This window comes from Mus musculus, chromosome 9 (genome assembly GCF_000001635.26).
Source record: "Mus musculus strain C57BL/6J chromosome 9, GRCm38.p6 C57BL/6J".
In the NCBI taxonomy this organism is placed as follows: Eukaryota; Metazoa; Chordata; class Mammalia; order Rodentia; family Muridae; genus Mus; species Mus musculus.
Genome location: NC_000075.6, coordinates 78,778,167 through 78,792,031, shown reverse-complemented (window position 1 = coordinate 78,792,031; position 13,865 = coordinate 78,778,167). Strand labels below are relative to the sequence as shown.

Sequence of the window (13,865 nt, the reverse complement as noted above, 5' to 3'; positions counted from 1 at the left end):
CCAATCTATTGCAACCCAATTCCAAGCCACTGCCACTAGAATGGCTGAAGAATTCTAAATAAAATAATCCATTTCCTATATACATATTGTTTGCTATCCATATAGACAAAAGGCCCTAGGATCGGAATGACACCGATCTCACCTACAAAATTATTATATTTACCGCTCCTTTGTGGAGCTTTGAAAAAATCACTTATTTCCATGCCTTAAAAATGAGGAAATACAAAAAAAAGGAAATATCACTGAAATATTAAAGGGAAACAATGGATTAGCAAGATGTCCAAGAAGGTAAAGGCTTTTGTCAAACAAGAGAGGTGTCATGAGTCTAATACGCAAGAGCACACGACAGTGGAAGGAGAGGAATGATTCTGCAAAGTTATCTACTGACCATCATATATACATACCAGCAAGAATGCACATGTGCACACACATACACACACACACACACACACATACAAACACACACACACACACGCATGCACACACACATACAAACACACACACTAATTTTTTTTAATGAAGGAAAACAGTTCATTAAACATGCTTTCTTGAAAAGGTCCTGTGGGATAAAGTACTAGCCTGCCTGAGAGTCATTCAATTAAACAAGTAGAACTCACACAAGACCTGCTGTTCATGTGGGAAGAAGATCCAGCTGACTCTCTATGCTGTTCCCCTCCTGCTTCCTGTGCAGGGGCTAGACCTAAGGGTTCAGATTAACAAACAAAATGTAATAAAGTAATCCTGTCATTCAGAAGATCAGGTTGCAAAGACTCTGGCTTCTATCCTGCTAATGTCTTTTGCTCTCTAACTTACTGACTCCAACAGAAGTGGCTGCCATCTTGAAAGTTTCTGTTTGGAAAGCAACTGCCAGAAAAGAATGAATCCTATCCTCAGCTACTTTGAGTGGGCTGTAAAGCCTTGGGTGACACGATCCCTGGCCTCACTGGAGCTGCAAACATAGCAAGATCCAGACTTCTCCTCCGTTCTTGTTCCACAAAAATAAGGAATATGTGTTATGTGAGCCAATCTATTATGAGGTGTTTTTTATGAAGTTGTGGATAACTAATGTAACTGAGGGTGAACTTTGTGTGTAGAAAGGGGAAATATTGATGGAGATTTTGATGCTTGCAAGTGATGGTTTATAGTTAACTATGTTTTCCAGGAATCTTTGATTGAAGGTTTCTGCCCCATAGAAAAACAAGAACAAAATCCATGGAATGAAAACAGACTATAGAACAGGCCATTCTACTTTTTTTAAAAAAAAGTATTAGCATCACCTTCATTTATACATGGTAATTAAAAAATAATTCACAGGTCTATAAGATCTCTATTACTAAGGTAAAATCCTGACTTGTCAATGTGGTACATACCTTCAAATTTTCCAAATGATACCTATAAACCACAGCTAGTTATTTGACCTTCTCTTCATGGAATGTATGGCACGCTTCTTTATTTAAAAAAAAAAGTGTGGAGTTTAGGTTAACCCAGAAAAATAACATTTTACATCTATGTCATATATATCCAAACACAAATATCTTTTTAAACGACTCAGTTGGGGGCTGGTGAGATGGCTGAGTGGTTAAGAGCATTCATTGTGTGGATCTAGGTTCAATTCCCAGTACTCACATACTGGTGCTCAACATCACTAACTCTAGGTCCAGAGGATCCAACACTGCCTTCTGCCCTCCACAGGCACCAGGCATGCATGTGGCATAGAGACATACATGTGACCAAACCATTCATACACATAAAATTAAAAATGAATCTTAAAACCATTTTAAATTAATAGAAAATAAATTTAACTTATCCCATTGGTTTTACTACAAAAGTATGAAATTTATTTTACGTTCTTTTTTCTGAAAATTAGATTATACTTTTTATACTTTGCCAGAAATATTTTTAAATAAATCTTATTTCTTCTTTAGTATACAACAGGTTTTTTTGTTGTTGGTTTTTTGTTTTTTGTTTTGTTTTGTCTTTTTGCTTCCCTACTTGTAAGGCCTAGGAACTCACTAAACACAAATCTCAAGTTCAAAAGCACAGCTGAATAATTAAGAACAAAAGCACTGTCCATGCTATGCTTATGCTTGGGACTTAAATCAAGTAGCATGCCAGTGCCAGCCTCCCAGACTACAGTTGCCTAGGAACTAGGCAGCATCCAAGGATGTATGTGGGGACCAAATCAATGTAGGAATCAGAGATGAACATCACTGAGCATAGAGACAGAGAATCTCCAGGCACTGATCCACTGAACCAAAGCTGCTGAATTTCTTTTTCTTTTTTTTTTTTTTACTAAAATAGATTTTATTGTGACAGTAGTGAAATTACTCTTCTACAGATATAGAACTATGTTCTGTGCCAAGCTATCTAAAATTCTGGTATTTTTCCAGACAGCATATAACATGTATTCCTATGTTATAGAGTGGTGGTCCTTGTGAGTGAATGTTAATGAGATTCCAGATGAAATGTAAATACATACCAAATAGGCCTTTCTCCCATGCTGCTTTCTCCATCACTCCCACTCTCCAGCATACAACTCCTGTTTTGGTTTTATCACTATGCTTTGTTTGAGGTACATCTGTGGAGAAAGATGTAGGTGACAAGTTATAGAAACATAGTGACCATGGTTAATTCCTTTCTCCATTGCCACAAGCAAAACCTATGAGTTGTCCCAGTCTGTTGTGCCCTCTGTTTCGTAAATGAGTGTCTACATACCAAATCCCGTTGGAAGCTGAAAGTTTATTCTATACCTCTGAACTGACGGTTTTTACCTGCTTCCAAGGTCAATATGTGATCACATAAAGGTTATCAAATAGTACAGAAGGTCTACTAAATTTATTATATGCCTTAAGAGACATGAAGACTGCTGTCAACCTACTGACACTGGTGTTGGTGAGGTTACGTGCAGCAGGGTCAGGTCATCATGATATCATAACCAGCTGAGGGAAAACTCCATTCAACACACAGCACTAGGGTCACTAGGGTTATATCCATTTCCTAGGGTTACAGTAATAACAGAGTACCACAAACTAAGTAAGTGGCTGAGACAGCAGAGACGTAATGTCCCACAATTTCAGAGGCTGCAATTTCAAGATCAAGATATCAATTGAGCTGCATTCCTTTGGAGTGCATAGTATCTGTCCCAGCTCTCCTTTAGTAGTTTCTTGGTTTGTAATATCATAAGTGCAGCCTTCACATGACAATCCCTGGGACACATGTCTAGATGCAAAGTCCTTTTTCCAAGAATACCAGCCATATTGAGCCTGGGTCTTAATCTACTCTAGTACAACCTTAACTGTCACATTTATAATGACCCTATTCACAAATGAGGCCACACTGGGAACTACACATTCAACATTTGGAGCATGCCACAATTCAACCCGTGAAAGGGATTAATAAATCAAGATTAAGAATAATTGGTTTTCCTCACACACTGTAATAGGCCAGAAGGACTGCCTTAGAAGGGTAATGCTATCAGAAAGCCATTGTGGAATAGAGACTTGACTGGTTAGCCAAGGTAGACCTCGGAAATGCATCTACGGAGGGAGTGTCCTGCTATATCACTTTAAACACCAGTAGCAAACAAGCCTGTGGTGAACCCTTAGCATGAAACTGAGTATCAATAAGACTTGGGGAGATGGGGGAGAAAAGCTAGCTTTCTGGGCCATTTAAGAGAAGATTCCATAGAACCATTTAGTTTCTCAGTTGAAGTCAGAAACCTAAGGGTACACACAGTTCCTGGGTTGTAGAGACTGAGAGCCCAGATGTGCTGATAACCCATCTAGTATCCTTTCCCTACACCACAAAGATTAAAACTCCAAAATGAGTTCCAGACGTCCAGGCTCAAAATATCAACACTATACATTACTTATCCCTGAATGTAGGTATCTAAGAGGCATGGATATCCAATACAACACACTCACCCAATTTAGCCTGCTGCTGGCTCTTAACAACTGTAAGTTAACACTGCCCTCTAGAGGTCTCCTACTCAGTTTCATCCCTCCTGAGCTGCCTTTCCTATATGGAGTGTGTCCAGTCAATTGCTCTCAACCACACATTCTGTACATAATTAGGAGGACACAGTCAGTCACCAACCAGAAGACAAAGACATATTTCCTTAGCATGTGCCATAGTTATATCTCTTGTCTCACAGAAATTCTGTATAATTCACTTGAACTCATTTATGTGGCTTCATCTCTACAAAGTGACACATCTGAATCCAACGGCAACATTCATCTCTAACTATGCAAAACACCCAAAGGGGCCCAAATATTAAATTAGAAACACAGAGACCAAGCTTCTGATGACTCGTGTCAGAGGAGGGTGATGAACTGGAAGGAGTTGAGTGAAATTCTGTCTTTGTGTTCTGTCTCCCAGCTCCATCACCAGAAGCCCTTAGACAGGCATCAGTGAGTTCACTAGTCTGTGTTTTTCTCATTTGGTTCTAAGCCTTTCCAGCAGATGCTCCAAAGTCAAACTGAGTCTCTGGAATCTTAAATTCTATGACCACTTCTGCTAAAAAGATGTGTGACCTTGACTGACTCCGCTAACCTCCCTTGTTTCAATTCTGTCTACTTTAAAATGAGGGTCTGTGTTTAATTATCTCAAAGGACCCTTTCAACCTTCATCCTTTGTAACACTCTGCAATCAATTCTACTGAGTGCTATATCTGGGGTCCATATTCCAGAAAAGTCCTATTTAACATCACGAAGCATCCATATTAGAAATAAAGTTGTTTGGCAATGGGTCAAAGAGCCAGAGCAATCTTCACACCCATATGGCCATTTCAAATATCAAAATATTCACTGAATACGTGCCACTGGGAACAATAAAAACTTCCCCCAAGAACTTTCAAACACTCAAATACATTCTATGATTTTTGACTATACCTTTCACTCTGGCAGCTAAACTGTTAAGAAACATTGTTTCAGCAATGACAAACTTCAACGAAGCAACATAGTACACACCTGCAACACCAGCATATGGAAAGCCAATGGTGGAAGATGATGTAGTCATCCTTGGCTGCATAGTGAGACCTTGTCTCAAAACCTAAACAGAGGTCTGAAGATGTAGTTAGTTGGTAGAGGGCTTGGCTCCTTATACACAAAGCCCTGGGTCTGATCCCCACACTATCTGAATTTCTGAATTGAGTATACTGGCATATAGTGCTATCGTCTCAGAACTCAGGAGGTAGAAGGAAAATGATCAAAAGTCCAAGATTATCTCCAGCTACATATTAAGGTTCAAGGAAAATCTGAGATAAATGAGACTCTGCCTTTAAATGTGTGTGTGTGTGAGAGAGAGAGAGAGAGAGAGAGAGAGAGAGAGAGAGGGAGAGAGAGAGAGAGAGAGAGAGAGAGAGAGAGAGAGAGAGAGAGAGAGAGAGAGAGAGACTTGCCACATACATAGAGTAGTTGTGTCTACCAATAAAAATAAAAAACCTTTTGGAGCCAAAATCAAATATTCCTCTCCTAAAACGTGAAATGTAATCTAAAATCTTTATTTCCATTCAATTCTACCCAATTGTTCCTGCCTTGTTATTTTAATAATTTATTAACTAATAAAATAATATCAATCCCTACCATCATACTTAAAACCTACAAAATTGTAAGGAGTAAATCTAATATAGAACTCATTTGAGGGGATATTTTTGGACAAATTAATTGAAGACACTCAGAAACAATTCCATGTCCTTCAAACAGGCAACCAATCAACTCCCTTTGTAGCTCTGATGAGGTGATTTTCTATGCAATTATTACCTATTAGTATATATAATAATATATTAGTATATTATTAATAAAAACCCCGTAAGCATCTCATTGCTGTGATTGACTCTAGTTCTTAGAAATTTCACTTGTTAAATTCTCATATTTACAGGAAAAATAGATGCCACACATCTAAAACCCTTGAAAGACCTCTCTACCCAACCTAAAATTGTCAGTGCTCTGAGAAGACGTTTTCCTTTTTGCCAACTTCTGTGTGGCACCTTAGAAGAAACTCAAAGACTTCAATCATCATTAGCAGGGAGACATGCACCAGAGGAAGCAGCTATGGAATGAGCTATGGGACAAGGGAGATCTCCAGTCGGAACTGCAGAGGATGTGCCAAGCTCGTGCTCAGACAAGACAGTTCAGACTCCAGAGGTCAGCCCAGGGGGACGATGCCAGCAGCAAACATCCACCAGAGCACAGGCTGTACCGTTAGGGTGGTTGGTGAAAGGACTGCACGGCCACTGGAACCCACTTCCACTGAAGTCAGATGGCATGGTGAGTGGCATTTTCCATGTGCCACCACGTTCAGTCAATCTGTTAAGGCTTTTCAAGACTTCTTCAACATACATTTTTGTCACGGAGATTGGCATTTATAGACATTGGCAAAAGAAAGTGGAGAAAACACAAATACAGGTCAACCATCACCTCTCCTGATCCACAGGTTCTGCCCAAGTTCCTTAGACTCAACCAAAGTTACCAGGTGGTGAGGATGCCTGCGTTACATACATACATACATACATACATGCATACAGGGTTTCATTTTGTGTCACTGTTCCCCTGAAGAGTACAATACAATGGCTATATACATGCTATTTTATATTTATATTTATATTTATATTATATTTATATATATTATATATTTATATTATATTCATATTTATAGTATATTATGTATATATAGTATATACAGGGTTTCATTTTATGTCACTGTTCCCCTGAAGAGTACAATACAATAGCTATATACATGCTATTTTATACTTATATTAATATTATATTTATATTTATACAAATATATATTTATATATTATATATTTATATATTTATATTATATTTATATTTATAGTATATTATGTACTGTAAGCGACTCAGATATTATGTGAGGAAAGTAGCAATATGTGTACATGTTATATATAAATACTATGTGATTTTTATATAAACAATATAAGTATCCAGGGATTCTTTTAAACGTGGGGCCCTGGAACCAATCACTCCTGGATACTGCAGACTAATTATAGAGAGAAAGATATCCTATGCTCCCACACTAGAGTGGTAAATATTGTTTAAAAGCCTATACAATTCAAAGCAATCTCTTCTCAACACAGTCTCAAAAAGCTAAGAGAGTTTTTACAGAAACAGAACAACTTTTTACAATTCAGAGGGAGTCACTAAAAACCCCCAGTAGGCAGAGTTATAAAGCTTTAGTAATAAAAGCAGCAGGTTAGTGCAAGAAGGAAGCTCGAAGTGTTCTTATCGATCAATCAATCAGTCTGTCAATCGGTAAGATAGCTCAGCTAATCAAAGTGCTAAGTACAAAAGCCTGACAGGGTTTCAGCTTCAAAATCCACACAAGGGTAAAAGGAGAGGACCTGCTGTACAAAGTTAACATCTGGCTTCCATACACACCGAGACATGTGTGAGCCTCCCCACCCCACACACTAAGGATAGTAACGATAATAGCGGTAACTTTAGAATGTTAAGTATATGAGGCAGATCATATGCCAGCACACTTGATTTGACCATTTCAAAAGTACCACAGCATAACATGTTGTAAATAATATAACTTTCAATTTTAAAAATTTATGCTTGGGAGGTGCTGATATTAGGATGTAAAGTAAATTAATGAATGAATGAAAAGTTATATTTTTACAGAAATAAATAAGGAATGGACATATTTGAATCTGATATTTCTATGGCACCACCCCCACCCCCACCCCCACCCCCACCCCCATCACCCACAAATATCACAACATCAGCTGAGGAATCCCAAAACTGTGTCAGAAATGACATAATGCCAGACACTCTTAGGAGCTTGAAGGGCACCATCTAAGAAACCCTCATCCAGATGCAGTTTCCTGAAACCTAACAAACATGCTTGTTCCTAGGGCAACCTAACATTACGGGAAATCCCGAATGAAATGCTAAGACTTAGCAAAAACAACACACAGGTGACACACGTTGGGACGGATCTGGCACGCTCAGGTCCTAACAAGGGGTCAGATGAGGGTAGAGTAAGTTTCCAGAGGAAGCTTTGCAAATGAAAGGCTCTACCCCAGACAGGAGACAATGGTGATCTATAGACAGAAGTAAGAAAAAAAGAAAAACCTGTCTGCGTCTCTTCCCCTGCCAGGCCAATCTGACTGTATCAGGACACTCCATTCAAACTCTCGGGATCTTCTGCTGCCTCTCAGGCATTCCCACAGTGCATCAACTGCTTGCCGGGACAGGACTTGAGCGCTTGCTATGCAAAGTGTACATGCACCAATGAAAAGTTCTTGAAAATGAAACAATACTGAGTCTATTATAATGCTGGGTTTATTATAGTTCATATGTTCTCCGATAATTATGGGACTTGGTATATTAAGAACACTTGAGAGTAAATGTTAGGTTGAAGTCCTTACAGAGGAATAGGAGCTGCTGCTGCTGCTGCTGCTGCTGCTGCTGCTGCTGCTGCTGCTGCTGCTGCTGCTGCTGCTGCTGCTGCTGCTACTGCTGCTTCAGTTTCAAGGGAATATCCCCCCCCCCCGACCCCTGCACCGAGAAACCTAGGTGCCTTATTTGTACGCAAGGGTTGGGGGAGAGACAATATGAAAGGGTGTTTCATGCCTTGGCTGTGCGTTGCTGAATCCTGAGAAGTGAATTCTTTTGATCTCTACTTTCTGAAACATAAGGCACCTGTAAGGCAGATTCAGCCACAAATAAAAGGCATGTAAATGTGAGGCAAATGTGGAAAGAGTAAGAACTCACAATTCATAACATATGTTGGTCTGGTGGGGGTCTCTCCTCCCCTCGTGGCCAGGACTAGAATCCACGGCACTCTAAGGAGCACCCTGCCCCTGTCCTCTTAAGGGTTTTCATCTGGGTTTCAGGGAGTTTGCTTCTTTCCCTGTCTTCTTTCTTGGCATGAACTACAATAAGGGTGGGAGACTTTTCACTTATTCACTGGTTCAGAGATTGTAATCTGCCTCCTCGAGCTTCACTCGTTCCTGCCAAATCTATTGGCAATGGAAGAACGGCTTGCAAGCGTGCAGTGGCTTGCAGGAAGAGCTGGAGTTCACTCGTTTCTTTTTAGTGTTCTTTCTATTATCAATGCACTTGGAGGCTAAAACGCAATCACTCCTGGGTTATTTCTAAAATGAGAATTAGACTTCTAAAACAAAAGTGTTGAACTATAGAGCATAGAAGATGCCCATGAAGGAGCTGCAAAGATCTGGGTCCTGCATCCAGAGTTCCGACCTTGCAGGTCTGGAATAGAACACGAGAATGTTCATTGAATCAAACCCCCAGACCAACTTGACAAGAAGGACCTGGAGACCACATTTTGATATGTGCCATTTTAGAACACCTTGCCGTATTTCCCTGGCGTGCAAACCAATTCAAAGGAGCTTACTATCAAGATACTGGATTGTATGCGATGATTGATGTCAAACTTGTTTCATGCAAATTGTAGCTATGTCCTCGGGGCTGTTATAATTTCCCATGCATTGACTAAATATGAACAGGGTTTATCTCCTAGGCCTGCATACTAGCATTGCATAACTAAGTATGCCATGACTCATTTGTGAGCTGGCACTCCAGACTTCAGAGAAAAGCTAGACAAGCCAGGTGTCCTGTACTAGCAATCTGGAGTTCCACTGTGGATCTATCCTCACACCAAGAACCTAGTCCAAGAGAAAGAAACTCAAGGGAAAGTTAAATAAAGAAAAGGCAACATGAAGAGCCTGATACTTGCCCTTATGCTGGGCAGGATACCCATACTAATTATGTTCCAAACACTGAGAAAACAAGACAAAACTTTCCATATGTCAAGAAATTTTGGAGACCTACCTGGGAGAGAAGAGTACAGTTATGGCCATGAGATAGGGAACATGACAATGCAAAGCACAACCCATGCTTGATTTTATAGTCTTGGTACTTCCCCTGGCTGTTCCTGTCTTTGGACTACCATTGGACATTAGAAAGAAGTCCAAGTTTTGCATCTTTAAAGCACAAATAGAGGAACAGCAGGAATAGGCAACAGCAGGGTGAATGCCTTCAAGATAAAAAAAAAAGTCCTGAAAAATTAGTAATAGAAAAGATATACCTTAAGATAATCAAGGCTATACACAACAAACCTATGTCCAACATTATCAGACAGATAACCTAAACAATAGGAGAAAATCTTTGCCAGCCATATGTCAAACAGATGATTTATAACTATACTATATGAGTTCTAAGAAAAAAGACATGTAATGAAAAGCTAGGAAGGACAGGAAAGTAAGAACACTGAAGTCTTCCGTTGGCAAAATCCCTATCAATTTTTTTTATTTGTTCTTTGGAGGGCTTGGTCTATTGGTGTACAGACAGTGCACTTACTTAATGTTCTGAGGGTTTGCTGCTGTTGTTCTAGATCACAGGTTTCTGGATTATGGGGGGTGGTGTGAGAGAAAGAGAGAGAGAGAGAGAGAGAGAGAGAGAGAGAGAGAGAGAAAGAGTGAACATGGTGTTTTGAACATATTAGGCAAATGTCCTACCACTTGGGTTCTTTATGAAGGGAAGAACTCTTTATTGGCATAAATCTTAATACATCAATAAATGTTTAACAGCTACTTGTTATAAAGACTAAATATATTACAGAGGGCTATATGTTCCCCTACACACAAAGCGCTTTAAGTTTGGTGTTACATATAAAGAATAGAATGAATAAGCAAATACATAATCAGGTAAAGTTTTGTGGATCCAGCTCAATACAAAAATGATGTCTAAAGTATAAATTGGGAGGGAAATGGAACTACTCAGACACATTTAGGAAAAAAACATTGTTAAGCAATGATAAGACATGACAAATCATATCACATATCTCACTACAAGCTAATGCTTAATAAATAGGTTTTAACAAAACACAGTAACAAGAAAACACACCAATAAAAGGACAAACATATTGAGCAATCACTTTGCCTAATTCACATGGCCAACAACTAAGGAGACTAAAAAATGCTTATCATTAATTGAAAGGGAAGTGCAAATTAAAACTAAAAATTATAATAATTTCAGCTCTTTTCCAATGTCTAGAAGTTTTAGAAAGCCTAGCTGTATCCAGTGCTGACTCTGTATCAGAGTGAGAGGCTTAGATGTGAGCGATAGGAATGCAAACACTAGAACCAGCTTAGAAAACAGTCCCGCAGCTTCCCAAGTTAAATATAAACTGGCTGTACAAGTCAGCAGTTCTACCCATAGGGACTTACCTAAGGAAATGAGAACATTTTTTCCATGAAAGATCACACATGTGAATGCCCATAGCTGCCTTACTTCTGAAACTAAGAGCTGGAAACAATGCGGTGATAGGTCTGGGTGGGTAAACCGAAATATCTACATATTGGAATGGTAAACAACCTGAAATATCTACATGGTGGACTAGTACTACATTCCATGAAGGACTGAACTGTTGATACAACCAATAAAGGAGACCCTAAAGAATCACACACATATCCCAAATAATGATATACCACATGACTTTATGCACAGTTTTGAGAAACACAAGCCAATTTACCAGGCTACAGCAGGGTGTCTGCCTTCAAGATAAAAAAAAAATCCTAAAAAATTAGTAATGGGAAAGATATACCTTAAGATTATCAAGGTTATACACAACAAAACTATGTCCAACATTGTCAGACAACCTAAACAATGGGAGAAAATCTTTGCCAGCCATATGTCAAACAGGTGATTTATAACTATACTATATAAAGAACTGAAAATTAAACAGCAAAATCAGTTCTTTCATTTATCAAATAGTCTAATGAAATGAACAGACAGTTCTCCAAAGAAGAAAAACAAATGCCACATAAGTACCTTTAAACTGTTCAGCATTCTTAGTCATTAAGGAAATGCTTTATGGTTCCATCTCACCCCAGTCAGAATGGCTATGTTCAAGAAACAACAAATGCTAGCCAGGACGTTGAGAATGAGAAGCACTTATTCATTGCTGATGGAAGTATAGATTGGCACAACCACTATAGAATACAGTAAGAAAGTGGCTCATAAAATTAAAAATAGAATTTCCACACGACCCAGTTATTCCACTCTGGGATCTATATCCAAAAGACTCTACCTGCACATCCACGTTTATTGATGCTTTATTCCCAACAGCAAGGAAATGGAACAAGCCTAGATGTCCACCTCAAATGAATAATGAAAATGTAGTGTGTGTGTCAATTTTATTCTTATATAAAGAAAATAAAAGTTGCAAAAAAAATAGATAAATCTGAAAAGTATTACATTAAGTGAGGTAAGTCAGTCTAAAACAAAAATCACATGTTCTCTCCCATATACATGTTCTTGCTTATAGTGTTTATGTCTATATATTGTTGGGGTGAGTGTGAATATAGACTAGAAAGCTAGGAAGGAAACCATTGGAATGATGCTAGAGAATAAAAGGTAGACAGACTTAGCAAACACAGAAGTAGATGCTCACAGTCAGCTATTGGATGGATCACAGGGCCCCCAATGGAGGAGCTAGAGAAAGTACCCAAGGAGCTAAAGGGAACTGCAACCCTATAGGTGGAACAACAATATGAACTACCCAGTACCCCCCAGAGCTCGTATCTCTAGCTGCATATGTATCAGAAGATGGCCTAGTCGGCCATCAGTGGAAAGAGAGGCCCATTGGTTGTGCAAACTTTATCTGCCTCAGTACAGGGGAACACCAGGGCCAAGAAGTGGGAGTGGGTGGGTGGGGGAGTGGGTGGGGAGCATGTGGGGGACTTTTGGGATAGCATTGGAAATGTAAATGAAATAAATACCTAATTAAAAAGAACAAAATTTTTTAAAAGGTAGGCAGATATTACACATGTGACATAAAAGCTGGAAAGAAGGGTGGGTAGAAGAGGAGGACGGATAATCAACAAAAACTATGTTTTTCAAAAATACTATAATGAAACCTAGTACTGTGTATGCTAATTTTTTAAATGTTTAAATAAAAGTCGGGGGGAAATACATCGTGGTTGCCTCAGTCTATGAGAAATGATGCCAGGATGACCATATTTGGGAGACTAATGGTCTTAAGGATCTCTCTCTCTCTCTCTCTCTCTCTCTCTCTCTCTCTCTCTGTGTGTGTGTGTGTGTGTGTGTGTGTGTGTGTAGACAGGGGGAGGAAGAGGGAGGGTAGGAGGGAGAGAGAGAGAGACCATATCAATGTGCACACTTTAAACTTGTACATTGTTACTTTAATAACGTTAAATAACTTGTCAATTATAATTTAATAAGATTATTTATAAATGGGGAGAAAGTCAGCTACTTATCATGCTAAGAATCCCTAACGAGATAGCAAGAAGAATCCATCTGTAAGAGACTGTGCGCCCATTTTTAAATTGGTTATCTAAATTTACTTATCCTCAAATGAAGAGAAAGTGGAAAAAACACTGGCCAGCAGTGAGCAGTTATGTAGGACAATCTTACGTCCACATGTCCAGGATGGTTCCAATTTACAACCATTGCCTGTTCTCCTTATTAAATGTCCTTTCACTCTCAAAAGTGTCCTAACTTGCAAATAGCCCCATTATGTGCTCATGCTCATTGCACGCTCAGCCAACCTACGATGATGTGTTTTCTTCCCCTTAGTTACTGCAGAGAAAAACAACAAACAAACAAACTGAAAATCACCGAAGGCAAGACAACAAACATCCAGGGAAGCTCGTCAGCCAAGCCGAATCAGCTTTCAAACTAAGAACACAACAAATGAAGCAAAATATACCTGACTTTCCACTGGGAACTCCAAGTATGAGCAACTTCCGTTTCATATTCAATGTCTACAAGGTGACCTCTGGGAACACACAGCTTCAAGAGCGGCAGGAACAGACCCAGTTGTGAAGCAGACCACTGTGACAAGGCCAGGGGCAGGGC

General features: G+C 39.2%; 1 long non-coding RNA gene across 1 annotated transcript; it reads right to left on the bottom strand.

The window, feature by feature from the left end:
- Positions 1 to 2,479: 2,479 nt before the first annotated feature.
- Gm39376 lies at positions 2,480 to 6,405 on the bottom strand. Its single transcript, XR_870938.2, has 3 exons — positions 6,199 to 6,405; positions 4,968 to 5,049; positions 2,480 to 2,578 (listed from the first exon to the last, which is right to left on the bottom strand). It is a non-coding gene; the product is annotated as a predicted gene, 39376 (long non-coding RNA).
- Positions 6,406 to 13,865: the final 7,460 nt, after the last annotated feature.